At 39.2% G+C, this 23,695-nt stretch overlaps 1 long non-coding RNA gene across 2 annotated transcripts in view; it reads right to left on the bottom strand.

The window, feature by feature from the left end:
- The window catches only part of LOC142070882 (uncharacterized), a 40,559-nt gene extending 24,851 nt beyond the window's left edge, over nt 1-15,708 (bottom strand). For both annotated transcript variants that reach the window (XR_012666800.1, XR_012666799.1), the window contains exons 1-2: nt 15,540-15,708; nt 15,346-15,407 (exon numbers count right to left, since the gene is read on the bottom strand). This is a non-coding gene — a long non-coding RNA (uncharacterized LOC142070882). The remainder of the gene's footprint in view (nt 1-15,345; nt 15,408-15,539) is intronic.
- Nucleotides 15,709-23,695: the final 7,987 nt, after the last annotated feature.

Here is a 23,695-nt window from a genome sequence, read left to right as displayed (position 1 = left end):
TAAATGCTTTGCTGAATTGGGACATATGTGACTCATTTTGCAATTTGATTATTTTGTATATCATACTTGGATCTGCTGCAGAGAAGCAAAATGTAAAACATTCACTTTGAGGGTATTGTACAGTTTCCATTAGGAACTGTGAAGCTTGCTTGGTTCAGGTTTTGTTATGTACCAAGGGGCTGATCCAAAGCCCATTGAACCAAAGGAGTTTTTTTATGGACTTCAGTGGACTTTGGATGAAGTCCAAAGTGCCTGGTCTTTCAAGGCTAGGAGCTTTACGGGAGGTGAGGATGCTTAGCTGTTTGTAGATTCAGGCTCTAAAAAAAAACAGCCAAGGTTTGCTGCAAGATTTACTAACAATTCAGAACACTTTTAAGAAAACTTGAACATAGTTTCCAGCAAACCTACGCCAGTTCCTGGACCTGGATGGAACCACATTTTGGTTGAACCCAAAACTCTGAGCAAAACACACATGAATTAAAATGGAAGAAATATTCACAGGATATCCTATAATTTACTGTACTTCACCCAACTGTATTTTTCTTGTTAAAGGCAATATCCTTCCGATTAATATTTAAACACATAAGAAATATTATTTTAAACACACTTTTTAACCCCCCCCCCATTTTTCCCATTGTGAGCTATTGGTTTTTTAAGCAAAAGTGATGTTTATAAACTGCAATTGGAAAATGAAATGAACTGTAAACATATCTTTACTGAGTGCAGCATAGGCAAAATTTGTACAGTGACTCCTGATAAAGATACATATCAACACATAGTTTAAAATCACTGTGGCTTCAAATATTTAAGTAACCCTCTGGGAAAGGTCATGATACTTAGAAATCCTAATCCAGAACTCACTGTCACACACAAAGTAAGAGTGAAGATTCTCTAATATTTTTTTCCATGTTAACAATTTGCAAGAAATTGGATAACCCCATGTATAGTGTGGTATCCTTCATGTTTTTCCAGTTTGCCATAATCATATGACTTAAAAATGTGAAATCCAGTTCTTAGTGCTTTTTGTATCCAGCATGTTTAGTGCCAGGTAATATTGGAGTCGAAAGATACACACAGCTCTGATCCTGAGAACTGTTGGCTTGGGTCGGGGGTTTGTGGGGCTTTTCAAAGGACTAGGATGCAGTAAGGATATAATACATCATGTTGATATAGATCCCAGTGTGCTGCCAAAGGTACATAGACTATGTAAAACTCCATTTCTACTGAGAAATAAAGTAAAAGTTGAACTAGACTGAATGGTAAAATTGGATGTTATTGAGCGAATACACCAACTGGGATCAGGAAATAGACTTCAGTCTCTCTTAACAGCACTACTGGGTGGAACACTCTTACTAGATGACAGGTTTCAGAGTAACAGCCGTGTTAGTCTGTATTCGCAAAAAGAAAAGGAGTACTTGTGGCTCCTTAGAGACTAACCAATTTATTTGAGCATGAGCTTTCGTGAGCTACAGCTCACTTCATCGGATGCATACCGTGGAAACTGCAGCAGACTTTATATACACACAGAGAATATGAAACAATACCTCCTCCCACCCCACTGTCCTGCTGGTAATAGCTTATCTAAAGTGATCATCAGGTTGGGCCATTTCCAGCACAAATCCAGGTTTTCTCACCCTCCACCCCCCCCACACAAACGTTTGTGTGGGGGGGTGGAGGGTGAGAAAACCTGGATTTGTGCTGGAAATGGCCCAACCTGATGATCACTTTAGATAAGCTATTACCAGCAGGACAGTGGGGTGGGAGGAGGTATTGTTTCATATTCTCTGTGTGTATATAAAGTCTGCTGCAGTTTCCACGGTATGCATCCGATGAAGTGAGCTGTAGCTCACGAAAGCTCATGCTCAAATAAATTGGTTAGTCTCTAAGGTGCCACAAGTACTCCTTTTCTTACTAGATGAGCTGTTTCCCCTCCCTGCTCCCTTTGGTTTGATTACTACTGTTGCTGGCACTAGTTTCACTCAGCCCTTGCACTTCCTAGTCTGTGCCTGGCCCCTACAAAGGGGTGCAGGGGAAGGAGTCTTCATGCATCCTGAACCTCCCCCACACACCATCCTCACAGGGCTAGACTTTTTATTTAACATTTAGGACCATCTTTTTCAGTGTGTTTGCTAAAAGCTGGTGTGAGAAGAGGATGGTTAGCTACACTAGCAGCCTACAGATTCTCCTCAGTAGTCTAAAGAAGGTGGACATTAGTCTCGATGTTCTTTAGGCCTCTGAAGAGTAATAATGATCAAGAGCAAGTATTGATCCAAAGGGGAAGTTTTACTTATAATCATGAGTCTCAGAGAGGATTATTACAGCCCCTGTAGTGTGTATATCACCTCAGGAACCAAGAGGAGTTCAGAGGATAGAGATACTAGGCCAGATTTTCACACATTAGCCTTTGTTCTTGCACCCAAGATTTCCACTTTAATCATTTCATCTTATTTGAACCTGTAAAATTGCAAGGATAAAAACCAGTGTGAAATTATTTGGCCAGCTCTAGTTATAAATTTTAAAAGAGTATTTTCACCAGTGTAAAATATATTGAAACAGTCCATTGTCTTCAGGTTCTTTTCCCATGATGATTAGCTTATAATATGGAAGATAACCCATGTCTCAGGTGGGTTAGGGGTAATAAACAAAATCATGCAGTATCTAAGAAGCTAAATAGCAATAGTTTGAAATACTGTGAATTTGGTGTCATGTTGGTTGTGAGTGGAGGACCTTTTTTACATGAAATCAGCGATCCATTTTCCATTGGCTATCCTTTTGCCCATTCAATGAGACTCCAGTGTAAAGTTCCAAAATAGTTGCATCTGTGTAATGGGGGGTGATTTACAGTTGATTAGCTCATCTTGGCGCACTCACTTCGTAATGAGATTTCATAGAGAATCATTCAGATAATAACCTCCCTTAAAGCCAAAAGACTTGGCATCTAAGGATCTTGTTGACCACCAGATTGGATTTCTTGCTAGTTTTCTTCCTGGCTTTCAGAAGGGACTTCCAGAAGAACTGAAATCTGGAACTGCTTCACCTCTTAGTATCTGAGTCCTCAAAATAAAAAGGCATCTGTTTATGGCATATCTCTTTACACATTTTTGGCTATCATAACATTTAAATTTCAAGTCCAATGATCATCAGCTCTAGTTTACAGATATTTGACAGGCCAAACTCACCTTTCTCTCTCTCTTTTTTTTTTTTTTTTTTTTTGAGCTTGAATTTTATTGCTTTAACAACATTTTGCTTTGGGGTTTCTTCTTTCATGGAGGTACCATAACACTGACTGAGTCTTAAAAGCTGCACAAATAAACTTTGAAGGCCTTTTTTTTTGTACAGGCTCCATGAAGTTACTTACACATTTTCCACTATGAGCTCCTGTCTACTCAAGTATCTTTTTGTTGTGGTGATGCAGCACGTGACTAAAGGATGAGACTGAAAGTTTGGCAAGTGCAGTATTTTCTCTTTCAGGGATTATGATTTCAGGTAATCACACAGCCTTCAGCAGATGCTATGTATTTTCCTTTCTAGAGCCATTACAATGCAACCAACATGAGGGGAAAAAAAGCATACACAGGAAAGTGTGAGTGACTGCAAGGTTTTTTTTTTTTTTTTTTTTTGATGGCTATTTATAAATAAAGCAGGAGAAGGCCCATTTCATATTAATATTATGTGCCAGTTACTGGACTAGAAAGAATGATTAGGCAAACTTGAATTCCAGGTTGAGGACAAGATTGCAATATTTACTTTGGTCCCATACTACTGTATATGAGCTCTCAATCTCTCTCTCTCTCTTTGTGTGAGTGTATATATATATATATATATATATAAACATGGAATAAATACATGTTATTGATTTCATTACATCCCATCCCCCACACTCTCATTATATGGATGCTTTTTAGAGCCAAATTTCATCTGTATCTTTTTCATACGACCAGTCTCAGGAGTAAGGACCCACAAGTTGCCTGCTTACCTGCTATGTTAACCCTCAGGCAGCCTAATGAGTGCAGCTGGGCCCCAACTGGTTTTTCTCACAGTTTAAAAAGTTGTATTTCAAACCAAAGAGAACTTTAAGAGCATTTCAACAAGCAGGATTGGAGCATGCAAATGAACAAAGTCAGCTGCAAAAATATTGACCTTTTTCCCTATCCACCATTTGAAGGTTTCACAATTATTTTCTTTTTCTCCATTGTGCACAAATTACTTCTTGCTTTACTTGTTGTTTTGCAAATGAATTACATCTTGGGAAAGTGGCTTTGTAGGTAATGGACCAGATCCTCAGATAGTGTAAAACACTGTTGTTCCATTGACTTTGATTTATACCACCTGAGAATTGGGTCAAAATCTGCCTATCAATGTAAATGAAGGTGTAACTAAGGACAGAATACACCCCAATGGTATTTAGCAAAATAAAATAAAAAATACCTTACATGACAGTGTTCCTGTGCTTTGTTTTATCTCATGTCCTCTCTTTTTTGATCCTGCAATGGGCCTTGGTAAGCTGAAAGTTATGGCTGTGGGATTGCTTCCTGTTCCACTTGTCTCCTGCCACATCACCACATTTATACGTACTCCCTGTATGGTACATTGTAGCTTGCAGAGTTTGATATATATATATAATTGTGTTATGGTATTATCTTAACCATCACAAACCCAAACTGTCTTCTTTGAAGGGCTAGTGACTTTTTTCTGAAAAAAAAAAAAGTTTTTTTCTGATGAAAAATGGCCTTTTTTCAAATGGAACTTTTTGTGAACAACTGTTGATGTCATCTACATTTCTTGTATTTCATGAATGTTTACACAATGTTTTTGATCAGTTTTTATTTAAAACATTATCAAGTGCATTTTTTAGTACATGGAATTGTTCAGCATAGTTTAAAATACATTTGATAAGAATTTCTATTTAAAAATTGATAGACGTGAAAACTTTTGATAAAGAAACAGAACTTGCTCAGTTTTGAGCCTTGCACTATAGAAACAATCTTGAAATTTCTTACAACAGATTTTTTTCTGTATTCAACCAGCTCTACTACTTTGCTACTTGTCTGCACAGAGTCCAGCAGAATGGGACCCTGATATTTGATTGGGGTTGCTGGGTACTATTTTACTCCAATAACAATATGTTCATAACTATATTAAAATAAACATGACGATTTTCATCTATTTTTCTTCCTCAAAAATATTCCTCTTGAAATAAGCATTCCTGAATGCAGTGGGTCATTCTATATTTTGATGATTTTAATCAAATTTGATTTTGCCTTTCAATTATGTACATCCAAAATATAAAACATATATAAAATAGAAATCATGAAAATCCTGATTGAGATTAAAGCTCTTGGTATAGGTTTAGAAGGGTGTTTTCCCTGTATAATACTCTCTCTGATATAAACTCAAATATCACATACATTTATGTTGTTTCATACCAGATCCATTACATAATTCCATTCTCAGAAGCATTTACTGCAACTCATCCCATAATTTAGTATCTCTGTCTATTGTATTTTAAGCAGCAGACTTATATCATGATCTCTCCTACTTACATAAGCTGATAAACTGCAACTTCCAGGGGACAAACTCATTTTCATATATATGCATCCCACGACCAAAGCCTCCCCTCCTCTCAGGTATTCAAAACTCTCTTTGAAGTCAATTGAGGCCTGATCCTACACCCTTAAAATCAGTGGGAGTTTTGCCTTTGACTTCAATGTAGGATAGAGACCTGGGAGAATAGGGGACTGCAGGAACAGGTCCTCCTTGACTGCAATAGAAACTGTGTGGAGAAGCTGAGGCATAGATGTGTACTCTATGACAGACTCGTTCCCCTTGTAACTATTATAACTTAGCTGATATTCGCAAAAAGAAAAGGAGTACTTTTGGCACCTTAGAGACTAACCAATTTATTTGAGTATAAGCTTTCGTGAGCTACAGCTCACTTCATCAGATGCATACAATGTATGTATGTGTATAATATGTATATGATATATGTATGTGTATGTATATGTATAAATGTCTAAAATGATTCCCCTTAAGCAATAAGTAAACATTTCTGAGTGATAAATAGCATGCCTTGGACTATTTTATAATGTATTAGCTCTAAGACATGATGATGATCAAACAATATGGTAATTATGCTTTGAAATAGGAGCTCTGGGGTGCCTGACTGACTTTGAGGTCGATGAGTGAAGATAGGGTGATCAGATGTCCCGATTTTATAGGGACAGTCCTGATATTTGGGGCTTTTTCTTACATAGGCTCCTATTACCTCCCACGCCCATCCTGATTTTTCACACTTGCTCTCTGGTCACCCTAGGTGAAGATCTCAATGTGAAGTCAATAGAAGTTTTGGTATTGACTTCAATGGAGCCAGGATTTCACCCCAGATCTCCACTGCTTTATAGACACCAAGCCTAATCACACTAGATGAAGATTTGGCCCACTATTTTTTAAAATAACTTCTCAATACAAAACTTGGTTCCTTAAATTCAGTGGGAAAGTGCCATTCATGCTGTTCTTCACAAAATTATGAATGACTTTCTGAGATACAAAACCCCCCCACACAAAGGCATATCAGAGAAATCATTAGACGCCTGCAACTTGAGCACCTTTGGCCGTATTTCATCAACTGTCACCAGTTAAGAAAGGTTGGGCATAACCAGTTCTTGGTAGGCCTCCAAAGAAAACGTGGGTGATGCAGGAAACAGCGTTACTATCTACTAAATTGCACTTCTCCCCATAAGCCTGAATTGAACAAATGCTGCAGCATAGTGTTTGGGAGTTCTCTGTTACAAGAGCTGTTGCTCTTGGATAAGGAATAAAATCAAGGTCCTGGCTAAAGCTGCATTCATTAAGGTTCCCCTGGGCCACTTCACAAAAATGTGGATGTTAACCTGGATGTTTGGCTGAATTCCAATGTGAAAACCTATATAAAAAATTCTCCTGCAATTTCAATTTGATAAAGCATCATTCAGTTCCTGTCCTAAAATGTCCTAGGATGTTGTTGTGCTCTGTTGCATTGTTGTTTATAATGCTTTGGTGCGCCTTCTGGATAAAAGGCGCTATATAAATGTAAGCCATTATCACTGAATGCAGAGCTGAGGCTCAGCTCTGCTTTTATTTAACAAATTACTGTGTCTCTAACTTTGCAGCTCTTTTGTGTTCAAGTTTCACTCTTCTCACCTCTCCTAGTTTTTAACTCATGGATGAACCCTTTCTGGCAGCCACTTTATCTTCCTTCCAGCTGGCAGATCAAATAAACACCTTCTTTGGGAACTGATGCTAATACACAAGTAGATCAGAAGAAGTGAATGTTATTTAGCAATGCAGCCAGCCTCACTTCCCTTGCTCCCCACCCTCATAGATGCTGATTATAACTACATTCCTAAAGAAGGCTGGACTGGTAACTCAACCTTGAATCTCTTGTGTGGCAACAGACTGTAATGTTCTGTGCCAGACAATGTTGTGATGTTTACAACGAACACTTAGGTACCCAGGGTGTTGATACCTCTGATCAAACATCTGAGTCCCACAATGCCTGCGTCAAATGACTTGCCCTCCCAGTGGCTGGAAGGTCATTTTATAAGACTTTTGTTTTCAGTTAAATTGCAAACTCTACTCTTTGCAATTCAAAGACTCAGTGGTGTCTATGAGACACAGCCCTTCCTTGGGAGGTGGAGTGAAATTGCATTCTTCCTGGAGGTGCCCCGGGAGGCTGCCCTAGAGCTCCTAGGTGTGCAAAGGCAATGGGCCCATTGCTAACCCTTCATGGGGTGCACATTACTCTCCCTTCTTGACTGTCCATCTCTGATGTCATATGTGTAAAATGGACAGAGCTATGGTTTCCCATCAATCCATGTCCCTTTGGGGGCACTGTGTGCTCCTTGGGGGAGTAGGGAGAGAGTACTATCCAGGCTCCCCAGAGCTCAGGGACTACAGTTGTTGTTGGCCTTTATGCAGGCTGGGTTAGGGGGAAAAGCAGACTCTTAGCACACTCTGCCCTTGCACACCATCATGCTCAGCATTGCAGTACCTAACTTTTAGGCGCACTGAAAACCACTTAGATCCACAAAGCCTGCATTAGGCACCTAGTCTCCCTGTACAACAAATGGGAAGAGACAGGCCTCTGAGAGAGGCATCCACAGAAGCTAGCACACAAGACAGGAGCCACCTATGCTAGCCAACAGGATATGTTGATGAGATGGGTGTCAGGTGGCTTAGGAGCCTAATCCATTTCTTGTGCGAATGACTTAGGTAGGTGCCTAACTCCTCACCAAATGGCTGGTGAGGCAGAGGAGGAGGAAGAGGATTCCTTATAACCTTTAACCCCGGGGGGCAAGGGACCTGGGATGTGGGAGACCCTGCTTCAATTTCCCTTTCTGCCTGATGAGGGAAAGGAATTTTAATAGAGGTCTTCCACCTTTCAGGTGAGTGCCTTAACTACTGGACTATAGAGTGATTCTTGCTCTGGCCCAATTAATATTTAATTAAAGCAGAATGGCTATCAGGAGGTCCTTGCCACTCCGCCCACTGGCCAGCCATTTGGTGTGGAGTTAGGCAGGCTCATAACATGACTACTGTGTCAGGCCCTGCAGCTGATATGGGTGGAGGAAAGCCTATCTTCCCCTGGTTTGAAGAATGCATTGGGGCTTAGGTGGGAGATAGGCATCTGGACACCTGGAGTGAGGCAGCAGCATACATGCCCAGAAGCAGAAACATACAAAATTTACAGTGGAAATCTAGTCACTAAGTGAATTTAGGTGTTTACAGGGTTAAGCAGCTATCAGGCAGGGATTTTGTGGATCAAACTGGTCCCTAAAACTGGGATTTAGGCACTTAAATCTGTGCTTTACATACTTAAGAGCTTTACATACTTTACATACTTATGCTTTACATACATACTTTATGGATGTGGCCCTTAAATATGTGTAATAAGATATTTCTTAGCAAGATTATCATTTTTTGTATGTTTGATAAACAGTGGTTTATGTCAATATAATGCAGGTATTTTCAGCATTGCCAGGAAGGTGGGAAATTGCTTTTACTAGAAGCAACACAAAGAAATTCTAGCAAGACCCACATAAATCATATGTAATGATTCTTAACATTCTGATGGTAATACTGTGTTATTGTAGTACATTGAATACAAAGTGCAGAACTGCAGTGTGCTTTGCTTTAGAATCTGATCTACTCAAAATACAGTACAAATATATATATTTTTAAAAACCATGAGGAATAGGTGGTAAATATGCCAGCACAGAAATGTCCTTAGCTAAATTGTAATTGTAGCTAAATGCAACCCTGTGTTTAGGTTGCCTAACACTTTTTGACTATAAAAGATTCTCTTCTTGCAACCTCTTTTTGAGAAGCTCTAGCATATCCATTGTTTGCAAGCCTTTGAAATGCATTAGGAGGAAATCTGTTGCCTTTCTTTATCCCATGAACTTCTATTCAGATTTTACTGAGGTTTGCTCATGTTTGTCAGGAAAATGTTGGCAACCTGACAAAATAATAACTAAACATGAGTACACTTAAGTGCTGGGCTCATGTCTCTGCCAAAGTAGCTGCAGCAGTGTCAACAGTACACATTGTCCTGGGAAGCCTGAGAGCTGCTGTAGGGTGGGGGTTGGAACAGATAGCCAGTCCAGGCTCCTTGCACCCCAAGCACTTCCTGACTGGTGAGTCCCCTTCTGGGATAACAGCCTGTTGCCAGCTAATGTAGCTAGTCCTGTAGCTCAAATGATAACAGTCTATGCTGATGTTTCTGTAAGTAAACCCTGATGCTGCATGATGGGGATGTAGAATTTGTTTTTACCTCTTTTTCCTTTAAAAAAATCCTTGGATACTACATAAGGAGGGTGAAAAAGCACCCTAAATTAAAAGAACATTATTCAGGTTTGTCAAACACTCAAATGTTAGAAAATATCAGATTTATAGTTGCCTCTGCAACCTTAACTCAAATCACCCATGTATATGAATTATGGTACCGTTTTTAATGACATGATCACATGGTATTCTCTCAGCAGGACCCCTGACTCTTTCTGTGCACAGGACGGGTACACAAAGGGGCAGAATAAAGTTTACATAGGTAACTGGAAATGTCATATTTACAATCTTTCAGGAGCTTGACTTAATAGCGTAAATAACATTAGTTTAATGTGGCTTTTCATGTAATCCTATTAACACCCATCTTGCTGAGTAAGTGTACTCAAGAAAAATAAGTTTTGGAAAACATCCAATAATGTATACAAATCTAACAATGCACATTGTTTTTATTTAAATTTAAGTACTAATGATTTAAACAGCTTACTACATTTGCACCAAACAGAAAGATAGGGCTCGTATTTCTTACAAGCAAGGAAAGGTCCTCCTGGACACTGAAGGTAAATGCACATCTTTCAGAGAGGGCTGATTATTTTTTTAATCTGTCTTCTGAGGAATACCCTTAGGCCAACAATTTGACCTACTGTACATTGTTTCTTCTAAAGCACTTTGCCAATTTCTTGCATTTTAATTTGGAAGCTAATGTCTGTCAATGCTCTTTATAATGAAACTAGCTCAGCACTAATGAACCAGCATTCAGGCCAAGAGACAATGAAAGAGCTCTGTTACAGGCCAAACAAATGATTTACTAATGCCTTGACAGTGTCAGTTTTAATGGGAAAGGTTATTTTTTTAAATGGTAAAATATTGACCCCTGTGCAATGATAGACATGCCTTTAAAGGGCTGTTTTCAGACTTGATTGACAATGCACATTTTAAAAGGTTTCAGAGTAACAGCCGTGTTCGTCTGTATTCGCAAAAAGAAAAGGAGGACTTGTGGCACCTTAGAGACTAACCAATTTATTTGAGCATGAGCTTTCGTGAGCTACAGCTCACTTCATCGGATGCATACTGTGGAAAGCGTAGAAGATCTTTTTATACACACAAAGCATGAAAAAATGGGTGTTTACCACTACAAAAGGTTTTCTCTCCCCCCACCCCACTCTCCTGCTGGTAATAGCTTATCTAAAGTGATCACTGTCCTTACAATGTGTCTGATAATCAAGGTGGGCCATTTCCAGCACAAATCCAGGGTTTAACAAGAACGTCTGAGGGGGTGGGGGGGGGAGTTTAGGAAAAAACAAGGGGAAATAGGTTACCTTGCATAATGAGTTAGCCACTCCCAGTCTCTACTCAAGCCTAAGTTAATTGTATCCAATTTGCAAATGAATTCCAATTCAACAGTCTCTCGCTGGAAGTTTTTTTGTTGTAATATCACAACTTTCATGTCTGTAATCGCGTGACCAGAGAGATTGAAGTGTTCTTTGACCTTTTGTAGTGGTAAACACCCATTTTTTCATCCTTTGTGTGTATAAAAAGATCTTCTACACTTTCCACAGTATGCATCCGATGAAGTGAGCTGTAGCCCACGAAAGCTTATGCTCAAATAAATTGGTTAGTCTCTAAGGTGCCACTTTTCTTTTCACATTTTAAAAGATATCCTTAATATTTACATTTTAGAAGAAAAAACTGATTTAGCTTAATTCCCTGTGAGACCTGAAGGGTTAACTCACCTGTTCCTTTCAGACATAAGGAAACAGTGGTATAGTCTATCCATTCAGATATGATTTGTTTGACGCAGCTGATTGGCCATGAGTGCCCTTGGCCTTTCCTGTTTCTTTGTTTATTGAGGGCCTGGTTCAGCCACCTGTCTCATGATGTATGTTACTCACAAGTAGCCCCATTTGGCTCAATTGTGCTGTCTACTCTAGGCATCGCCCTGCATTGCTTGCTGTGCGGTCTTGAGCAGCCCTAGAGAAGCATTGTGACTCACTCTCTTAGAATTCTGAGGTGTGGCGGGCGTAACCCACCAGAAAAAAAGACTTTCCCCCTTCGGATGAGGGAGGGGATCATAAATCACATAATTATTTGGAACAGCAAGTGGATAAAACAGGAACAGGGGTGAAGGTTAAATATACAACAGAGGGGAACTAGAAAGGGATACTGAGTGGAGAAACCCAGCCAATGCCCACTGCCGCATGATGGACTCTGAGTCAACTGTCCCAGAGAAAAAGAGAAAACCTATGTTCTTCCAGAAGCTGGCTGATAGAGTGGAGGAGAGGAAGGACTGGCTATTAGTATCCTTTAGCACATCATTCTGAAAATGGGAGCAGCCTGAGGCCAGATGAAATGCAGGTTCTTCTAACTTGGGCAGGAGCAGGGGAAATGCTGCTGCTAAGGGAAACAGCAATGGAGAGGGACATGCGTAAAGGCTGTGTGTGCAGGTCAAAGTTTGTTGGCAGAGTGAAGAGAGGCAGCACCTTGGAAGAAGATACTGGGTTGGGGACTATGGGCACAGAGACTGTGGCTGGCTGCCTTAAAAAAACTATGGACTCCTCAGAAGGGAAAAGTCTTCGGGCACACTGAGCTCTGAAAACTTATGGGAAAATGAGAATGAATGCCAAATACTTTTTGGGGAACTGTTCCAATCTCTGCCTTCCTTTTTCCTACCACGTCTGTGATGAGCACATCAGGAAGTACCTGCTGACAGCCTCCCACAGTTCTTGTATAGCCAGATGTTGTGTGCCCACTACTATACTTCTTTATTAATATAGACAGCTCCATTAGCCAGTGCAGATGGTGATCTAGAGACTTCTTCTCCTGGCCCATCCTCACCCCTGTTTAAGTGTAATGCTACGGTAGGATAGTAACTATGGGGAAACCTCCTCTGAATGCAGATACTAGAGCTGGGTGAACTTTTTCACGCAAATGAAGATTCAGGTTGACGGAAAGGTTTTGTGATTTCAGGTTGAAATTGCCAAATTAGGGTATTTTTGTTTTTATATATATAAATGTTTAGTTTTGCCATTTTAAAAACAATGTTCAAAATGTTTCACTTTTTTATTTGAAATGCCTTTTTTTCTGAATTTTACTGCAATTTTGTTTTTAAAAAGGTTTAAAAACTTGAACATGAAACACAATGTTTTGTTTGATCCAAATGAAATGAAATCTCTTTGATTCTTTTGGTTTGCTTAAAATGTGAACACATTTCCTTTTGGGTGGACCCATAATGAAGCTATATTTTTGGTTAGGCCAATGGACTGGAAAAAAACCAGTTATTTGCAAAACAGCAGCCACCATCTGCACTCTCTCCCTTCACCTCAGCAACTAGGATAAGGACCAGGAAGAATTTAGCCAACTGATTTCAATAGGACTATTTTCAGATTTACTCAACATATAGAAAGAGGGAAGGGGAAGAAACTGGAGATGATGCCTCAGTTCTTTCCACCTACATTTGAAAATGTTGCTGGTACACACACAGAGGTAACATCAAGCTCTTTTATTAAACCTCACTATAACTTTATTCTTTTTATGGGATAACTGAGTGGTGCATTGCCATGGTGGGGAATGGGGGCGGGGAGGTACTGCTGTCATTTCTTTTTATACTCCATTATCTGTCTGATTAATCTGACTTTCATTCCGCCATAGTTTAACAGCTCATTTGTCTGATGTGTTATTAGTAAATACATTTTATTATCTGGCATATTAACTGCCAAAGCTCCAGAGACCATGACACAAACCTATGAACTGAAGCATGATGTCTCCCCAGACCATTGCTAAGCAGCTCCATAAGAGAAGGACATAATGGACAGGCTGAATATACTCTCTTCTTTTCCAATCAAAGTCAAAGCATGTGTATTTGGAAGTGGGTAGATTTAAATCATTTACAATACACTGTAGTCTTCATATTCCCTGTTTGTTCATATGACCCTCTATGTTCACCTTCAGACCTCACACTATCTGAGTAATAAAAACTGATCCCCTTTCTGGTTAACATCCATTTATTCTCTCATTTATGTCTAACCATAACATTGTCATGTTTTCTAACAATGAGATTTCTCAGTATAGTGTAAGTGGCCCAGAAAATAAGACAGAAGATTGCATTTTCTCATGGGAAGTGAGCGTAGATTTCATTTAACCCCTTTAGGCTTGCTCCTGTGCCCTCTGGAGCCTAGCAAAACACCCATTGCGTCAGTGATGCAGAAGCAAGATTCTTGTGGTTAAAGGCCTGTTCTTGCACCGCTGAACTCAATGGACATTTTACCATTGTCTTCAGTGGGACCAGGATTGGACTTTTAGTAGGCAGGGAGGAAGTATGGTGCCATGGGTAGAGCTTGGGAGGGGAAGCAAGGAGAGGACTAAGTAGTTAGTGTTTTTATAGCATTTTGATTAAGAAGCAATGAGCAATAAGAAAATACTATACTAAATAGTAGTATTTAAACTGGGAAATGATGCATTTTCCAACTCTCATTCACCTGGATTAGTGGTGGGCAACCTGCAGCCTGCGGGCCACATGTGGCTCACCAGGGTAAGCTGATTGCAGGTCGCGAGACATTTTGCGGACGTTGAGTGTCTGCAGGCATGACCCCCCACAGGTCCCAGTGGCCTCGGTTCGCTGTTCCCGGCCAATGGGAGCTACAGGAAGTGGCGGGCCGCAGGGATGTGCTGGCCGCCACTTCCTGTAGTTCCCATTGGCCGGGAACTGTGAACTGTGGCCACTGGGCATTGCGGGGGCCCGTGCCTGCAGATGGTCAATGTCAGCAAAATGTCTCGTGGCCTGCAATCAACTTACTTTGATGGGCTGCAGGTGGCCCGCGGGCCACAGGTTGCGAACCACTGATCTGGATAGCTAAATGATTACATTTTAGCTTCCTTTGTGTTTGCTTTCTTATGCACATTACTGATATCAAGTTTCAGTAACAAAAAGTGAATTTCAAACTCATTTGCAAGTACTTATGGGACCTGAATTTTAAATTCCAAGACGTAAGTATTTGTGCTGGAAATATTTATCTACTCAGAGAACAGAAAAAATACCATGTGACTTAAGAGATCAATTTAAGCAATGCTACTCAAATTCTGACTAAACGGTTGATTAATTTAAAATTTGAAAATATTTGAGTGAAATTAAACAATGAATAAACTCCAGAAATATATTCAGCACATGTTCTGCAAACAGTCCACATTCGTCATCTGAAATATTGCTTCTGAATTATTCACTCGACTCTGACCATTAAGAAGTTAAATGTATTGCAATTTGCTCAGTTACATGAATTGTTCTCTTGTAGTTGCATGTATATACCTATTACTGACATTAATAGGAGTTACACACAGGATTGGATTGAGAGTGAGGAGAGTGAAAAACCAAATGCAGAGAAACTGCGAGGAAAAAGGATGAAAGAAATTTGAATGAAAAAATACACACAATGAGTCAGATCCTCAGCTGATGTAAATCAGTGTACATCCATCAATTTCAGTCCAGTGGAGGCTCTGGTCCAATATTAGCTACACATTATATGGAACACCTACCTGTTCCAGTTCAGCTTTTGGGAGATGTAGGTCTTCAATGCATAGCACAGACTTCCCTTAAGCTAGAAAAAAGCAATTAAAAAAATTAAGCACTGTAGAAGTAAAATAGATTTAAAAAAACAGGGTAAAAATTGAATACATTTTAACTCATTTTGACCCCCCCCCCAATAATAAGAGTTTTACAAAACCACAACCTTCATCAGCTTCACTCCTCTCTATTTCGATTCTTACATGTCATTCCAATTAAAAAGATTGGCTGTGTTCTACCAGCATGTTAGAGATTGTCTTAGAAGATCATATGAATTTTCTGCTGGGAGTGACAGAGTTAAATCATTTTTGTCAAATACGTATATGCTACAGAGAAATGGGAACATGAAAGGGAATTAGAGGAGAAGGAAACAGATAAAATGCTAAACATTTACTCAGCATCTGTCTTTATAAATGAAGATTGAATTTTATCCAAACCAGGAATCAGATTTCCAGGGGAAGCAGATGAAAAATTAGAGTGGCGCAGAATGCAGCAGAAAAATGGTTGTTAAAAGGTTACAGCCTTTTAAATTTGACAAGGTTCCTTGGCCAGATTACATATACCCGGGAGTGCTGGAGGAAGTGGGAGTGGAAACTGGAGCAGCATTTTCACAAGTTCACTCAAATTTTATTCACTTCAAGACTCAGAGAGAGATCTGAAGATTGAGAAAATGCGTCACGTAATTTTGTCACTTCAACAACAAAACAAAGGAGGGAAGGGGTCTGTGGATGTAAGAAACCTGGTTCAATCTGTTTGTTAGTGTTGTGGGAAGAGACTGCAGAAGTGTAAAAAAGGGGGAAGAGACTCATAGTACGATGAAGGATGAAATGTCAAACAGTGCACCACCAGTTAAGGACATCCAGCCTTTCTCTGTGTGAGAGGGATTCTGTATAATGTGTTCAGGTTCATTGAGGATGTTACTATTGTGCTAGACAGGGAAGATCAAACAATAAGAATCCACACATGCCCCGCTAATTTCTTCACATGAAATTTAAGTGTACCACAGACGCTTCTTTTAGACCATTCCATGTTGCTCTTCTAGAGACAAACAAGACACTAGAAAAAAATGTCTAGTATGGATTTCTTCATCAAATTCAAACAGGCCACACACTGAAATAAAACACTATTCCAAGATGTATATATACTTTTACTTTTGAAATTTATCCTGGCTCAGAACTATATTACCAATGTCATATCCAGTTAACTACAGTTACGCTAACTCACAAGTAGCAATGTAGAACTGCTTCAAATGTTCTGGCTAGAAATTCTTACTTGACAGCTACATTTGCCACATGTTTTAAGGAAGGTTTGTATTCTACTTGGAGGTCATGATACTGTCCAAGAGCTGGTTAAATTCTAATTCCACAAGGTTGCAGTATTTATTGTCCAAGCGTTGTCATTCAGTGATGCACAGTAGTAATGTTTCTGAATTGCTTAAAATTCAATAGTGGGTAGTCTGGTGCTGCCCGAATATATAAGAGTGGGGTGGAGGGAAGGGTGTGTGTAAAATTGGTGGAGCAGTTCAAGCAAAGAAGGTTATATGTATCCTATATGCAGCCAGAATTTGGGTAGAATCAGATTGGCACAGTTGGATGCAGCCATCACAGCATGGAATCTGTAGCTGCCTGTTAGAAGAGCTCAAACAGAACCATCTGTGTTTCCCTACAATAAGCTGCTGCAGAAATGTTGCCTCTGTCTAATGTGCAGACCTCATGGTTCATTCTCAGCATGCTCTGTTTACTGTGACATCATCTTTGCTAGCTACCTTCTGCAACAGGCAATCTGGGGCAGTGTGACTGTATGCTGACTGATAGCCATGGGGTGTAGCCACAGGCCACATTGGAAGTTTTATGGAGCAGGGTACAAATATATCAGGTTCTTGAATCAGTGCTTGTCTTCAGAACTGTGGGAACGACAAAGAAGTATTGTGGACCAAACTCTGAAATTTTTGAATGCACAGAGCCCATCATTACTTCTTCAAATACATTTGAGAATGTTATGTAACTGATGAAGAACCGTGGCCAGGAAGATAGTTAATAAAAAAGATTAGATGAGAGGCTACAGTGATACAGATTAGAATATAACTAACCAATGTTCCAGTGTAGGGCAAGGTTTCAATGTACTTGTTAAGTGTCTCTTCTTCAATACGTTCTTCATGGAACAAATACTTGAAATAGGTGAAAAAATACTGCTTCCGTGTAGATGTGAAAACTAGACAGAATAGGGAGAAAAGGAGATGGGGACAGAGAGACAACAAAAATGTGCTAGGTTGTTCTATTCCCTTCACCAAATGGTTTTGATCCTGTTGTGTGCTGAAGAGTCACAGGAAACCTTTTGGATATCCTTAATAAATTGCTGCACTTCTGGTAAATAACAAAAGCCAGATCTTAAGAATGGCCATACTGGGTCAGGCCATATGTTCATCTAGCCCAGGATCCTGTCTTCCAACAGTGGCCAATGCCAGGTGCCCCAGCAGGAATGAACAGAACAGGTAATCATCAAGTGATCCATCCCATTGCACGTTCCCAGTTTCTGGCAAACAGAGGCCAGGGACACCATCCCTGCCCATCCTGGCTAATAGCCATTGATGGACCTATCCTCCATGAATTTATCTAGTTCTTTTTTGAGCCCTGTTATAGTCTTGGCCTTCACAACATCCTCTGTCAAAGAGTTCCACAAGTTTACTGTGCATTGTGTAGATCAGTGTAGCACCGTTGAAGTCAATCATGTTACACCAATTTACACCAGCTGATGATCTGGCCCAGAAAAGTGCTTCCAAAGTAACAAAAGTATCATCAATCTTACCTGCTTAGAAGCCACTACTATTTCCTGGAGCTCATCCAAATTTAATATATATTTACATATAGAGTTGAATATATAGCAGGTGCCAGACATTGGTTGCAACTTTTAGACTGTTCCCACGCTCTTCTAAACAAAAACAACTCACATGGACTCCAATTTAATAGAGTTATGGGCTTCATGAATACTGTGGAAATTCCATGACCTGTGTTATGCAGGCAATCAGATTAGATAGTCATAATGGTCCCTTCTGGGCTTAGTTCTATCAGAACTAAAGAATCCTTTAATTACTAAATTAATATATAACCCTGTGCACAGCAATATATCTACTCTAAAAATTGTACTTCTTGCTCCCAAGCCTGATTTGATGCCAAAGACTGCATGGTGTGAATGTCTTACATTTATATAGCAACTTTCATGCAGAGCTATCCCAACATGCTTCACAAGTAGTTCCACGGATGGGGCTACTCCTATAATAAGGTGCTATGGGCTTTAAAAATTTTCATGAATAATATCTGTTTATTTTCAAGCATTTCTTTTTCTTTTTATAGATTTACATTTTTACAGTTGTGTGAAATCGGGGGGGGGGGGCAAAGTGTGGGGGGGAATTAGGCAATAGATGCTGAAATTCAAAAAGTTAAAGCTTTATAACCATTAAAAATAAATTGTCCATACCCCTTATCAAAATATACAAAGTAAATATCTTTACATCAAACTCTAATAAGTTCTCAGACTGCATTTTTCTTACTTTGCCTATCTGTAAATGTTAATCATTGATGAAAATATTTTTTCTTTGGCTTGTGTGTTTAATGGTGAAATTGATGTTTACCAACATGTACCCAATAAAGTCTAATCCTTCCAAACCTAATATGAGCAAGGCTGTTAGAAACTGTCCCTTAAAAACCTTAAGAGTCACTTTAGCTACCTTTGAGGCAAAACATGGCAACTATTTAACAGTGCACAGCAACTTTAGATGATAGTCCAGGACAGGAAGTGATTATGCCTTACCTGCCTGAATCTGGGTTTCAAATATTTTAGGCAGTCAGAATTGATACTGTAGTGGGTCTAAAACTCCAAGTGTTTTAGGAAATTGCACTTGGGAGTAGGAATTATAGCTAATTATTATTTAGACTGGAGTAACACCCACCATGTGACAGCTGCTTTCTACACACAGAGGAAGACACAAAGATGGATGAAAAGGATGAAAAAAGGAACACAACATACCAAACAAGTGATCATTCAAGAAGGGAGCAAAGCCACACTAAGGAAAACTGGAAAAGAGTTTGCGCAAATCCCTACACACGGAAACTGTTGAGGATAGCACACCTTAGGCTAAAGAGCCCATTTCCAGGATGAGAAGACAGGTCTGGATCTACATGTGTACATTTTCTGCCAGGAAGAGCCAGCTGTGCATTTTATAGCATGATCTTCTATCCAATGGTTACACAAGGAGTCAATTAACTTAAATCATGTACCTCCTGTGCTTCCTATGATGATGATAGTTTAGTCGCTACTGCCTAGAGCTGTGCAAATAACTGATTTTTTTGATTTACTGTCAGTTCAGAAAAAAAAAATTGATGACCCAAAATGATTTTCTTTTTCAGCACGTCGAAAGTAAAAAAAAATGCATTTCAGGTTGAATGAAATGTTTTAGTTGACCTCCAAATGAAACATTTTGTTTTGATTTTTTAACTTTTTAAACTTTTAAAAATTAAAGGACATTTCTAAACAAAGAGTCATTTTGAATCAAAGAATCAAAATGTTTTATTTCAAAAATGCCAAAATTAAACATTTTTGAGAGATTTTTATTGCAGCAACAACAATTTGATGAAATCAACACAAATCATAAAACGTTGGGGTTGACCCTATCTGCATATTTTTTTTTCCGAAAAAGAGTTTCATCAGAAAAATGGCACCCAGTTCTGCTACTGACCTGCCCAAAATTTAACAATGGTGTAAAGGAAACCATTTCATAACCCATTATAAACCTCTCTGCCCTCCAACCATTACTACTTTGCCAGCATAAGTGCATTCTCATCTGTACTTTGTACTCATCTGTACTTACTGTCGGGAGCACATCTGGCTCCCAGCCTGGTCACTAGGCACCAGCGAGCTCAGCTGGGCCCAGCAAGCCTTTTCCAAATGGTCATGCTTCCTGTTTGGGAAGGGGAGCCCAGCAGCCTGCTACTTGAGCCTTTCAGTGGCAACAGCTCAGCAGCTGCTCAGTGCATGCCACACATGCAGCTGAGCCTGCCCTCCTCTCACTTCTTCTTCCCGGTCCATCTCTTGCTCAAGTCCTGCTCCCGCCTTGACTCCTGCCTGCTTTAGTCTAGTGCTTGTCTCTCTTCTCTGATTCTGACTCAGATGCTGACCATTGGCTTACCCTTCGGCCTGGTGTTCCCAATCCTAACTCCGCTTCTGACCTTTTGGCTTGGCTCGTCGACCCTGTCTCTGGCTTCACCCTTGAACTGGTAGCTTGTCATTGCTCCAAACTGCCACCACAACCACCACGCAAGGTAGGCTGCCCACATCCTGGCAGCTTACGTTTCCAGCTGCTCCTTGCAATTTGCCCATATGCTGTCCTAAACCATTATTTTTAATAACCCCATTATGGGGACAAGTAAAAAGCAATAAATATAATCTTGAGCATTTAACCTAGAACTGTCAATCTCTGTTATTTCCTAAGGGACTAAACTGAAGCAAAGCTAGGAAGCATGTGCTGATTATTATACAACATGGGTTTTGTGCAAGTACAAATCCAGTCTGGAACACTCATAGTCTTCCTGTCTTTTCCACTTTGGATTAGAGCTATATCTTTCCATTTCCTTATTCCCAGTGAAATATTTCTTTTTTCATAGCACCTTAAGACCACTCAATGACTCCATTATGGCAACATGAAGACATTTGAAAAATATTTTAGAGGTCTGATGAATCTCTTTCAACACTTTGGCAAGATAAAATAAAGAATGTTGATGGTATAATAACTAGCAACTTTGGAGCTAATTAAAGAAACAGATGCAGGTCACTCTCAACTTCAGATATCAATGAAAGGAAAAGAGATTTCTCTTTTCAAGACTGTCATGATACCCTTGTTTTCACATGTTGCATTTATGAATTTTTAATAGTATATGAAAACAATTAATGGTTAATATATTTGTAAAGTTATGACACATGCACTTGACACAATCCTTTCTGGGAGAAAATGTTTAACTATAGTCTGTTGGTTTGATCCTGAAACCTTTTCTCTTGTGAATAGTCTTCATGAAGTCAACAGTACAACTGATGTCAGTTTGGGTACAACATGAGTAAGTCAATATTTTGGAAAGTTAGACACCTAAATCAACATCTTAGTAACACAATAAAAGTGGAGTCTTTTTTTTTTCAGAGGCACTGAATGGTGTGATATACAGAAACACAGTCTATTTTAAACAGGAAGCATTTATTAAAGTAACCAGCTACAAACTACAGATACAAATAAATATTCTTCCACACAGCTTGAGTTCCAGTTTTGTGTCCTTTCTTTATCAAAGACCCCACCCTCTCTGCAACTCTCAGAGACATCTGCTGATTGAATAATAATTGTATAATTATACTGCCAATAATTGTATAATTCCACTGAATACCCACAGCTCCCACTGACACTTCTCCAGACCCATGGAGGGTCTGTGCAGGATAATAGTCTACTGCTCTTTTGAGAACTGGTATAGAGCCCAGCTAAATCACCAGTGATGGTTTATAGCTTCAAGGAAATATTGTCAGCTGGCATAGGGCCAGAGCCAGACCATGCTCTCGGTTGTGTGATGCCATCCAGTAGCTTGTGCTCGAGGAAAGTATTATAAACTAGCCCAAGTTTACAAGCAACTCAGCCTCTGCATGATGAAAAGGAGGACTTGTGGCACCTTTGAGACTAACCAATTTATTTGAGCATAAGCTTTCGTGAACTACAGCTCACTTTGGTTAGTCTCTAAGGTGCCACAAGTCCTCCTTTTCTTTTTGCGAATACAGACTAACACGGCTGTTTCTCTGAAACCTGCATGATGAAAGTTTTACAAACCTTTGGCAAGCCTAGCTCAAGTTTGGGCTTGTCATGAAACCCCAAATCAGGCAATAGCTTTTGTTACAGCAATCTCCCCAGCACTAATTAAAACCCCTAATGCCTTTCTCACATATAATGAACAACACTCTAGGGCTCTTTCCTCCATGGAAATTTCCTTAATGGAAGTTTACATGCAGAACACACAGAGAGAAATACCCCTTTACTTATCTAGTTTTATCCTATAATACATATACTGGCAATAAACTGTTCCAACTGTACTTCCCAGCACACACTTGCACTAAGTTAGGGAAAGTCTATTTTTTTTTCCTTTTAGATTTTGTCTTACTGATAGACAGTATTTCTTTACATTGCATTTTAACCAGCAATTTAATTTTACTAGTGCACATTGCGAGAATTATGCACATATTTAAAAGGGCTACATTGTTTCTGAATCCAAGAGACAATGTGAATCAGAGAGGAAAAAGGTAAATTGTTTCCTTGTGAAGTCCATAGTATTGTGTTGCTCTGATTTTTTTTTTTTTGCCATATTCAATTAGCATTTCCATCATACATGACTTATTGTAAATTTTAGTCATGGACTTCCCAAAGGCCAATTTCCTTGAGTAGTGTTTCCACTTGGAATTCTGAATTTTAGCTGAAAGTTTTGCAGCCAATCTCGAGATAATCTTGTGGTAAAAAAGGGACACTGTCAACTAAAAGTCTTTTTTTTTTTTTTTTTGGCAAACAAACACATGTCTTTATCTATTTTATTACTAATGCCTTAACCTTAAGAATTTTTTAAAAATCAATTTACCTGTCAGTATTTATTCTGTTTATTTTGGCATTTATCTTAGGCTGCCCAATGAAAACTGATGAGAGAGTTACTTATTTGGATGTACATAAAATGCTAAAAAAGACACTTACGCATGTGCTCTAGGCACGCTTGAGAATACTTTAAAATGCTATGAAACTAATGATGGTACATATCTAAAGTACATCAGCACAATGTAATATAACCCTACCAGCAAACCAGGCAATTCAGAAGTTTAAATCCCTCTCCAGCAATTCCTTACCATTACAATTATATTCCCATCAACTCCATAACCATTCCTTTTCCAAGGCCGGTAAAAACAGATAAGCTATTCAGTATCTCATTAGTATTACCTACACTAAGCTTTCAAAAATCACCCTGCCTCCAAATCATGAGATTGTCTTAAACTCATTACATCTTAAAAATAATAAAAGGTGGGTTATATTTATATAGCTTTTGGTTTCTAAGCCTTTAAGGTTCACATTTTCAAGATTTTCTACACAACCACTTGGGTTAGTAAATTTATTTAGTTAGTTATTTTTATTAATGAAAGCTGAGATTCTTGGTAATCATTTGACTCCAGGAGCAGGGATTAAAAAAAATCATGATTTATCGTGAGACATGATAACATCGTGAGAGTTGGCAACGTTCAGTGTGCCCTGAAAGTTCATGCTTC

This window comes from Caretta caretta, chromosome 2 (assembly GCF_965140235.1).
Source record: "Caretta caretta isolate rCarCar2 chromosome 2, rCarCar1.hap1, whole genome shotgun sequence".
NCBI classification, from domain to species: domain Eukaryota; kingdom Metazoa; phylum Chordata; order Testudines; family Cheloniidae; genus Caretta; species Caretta caretta.
The sequence above is the reverse complement of the archived record's forward strand: the minus strand, read 5'-3'. Positions and strand labels throughout refer to the sequence as shown.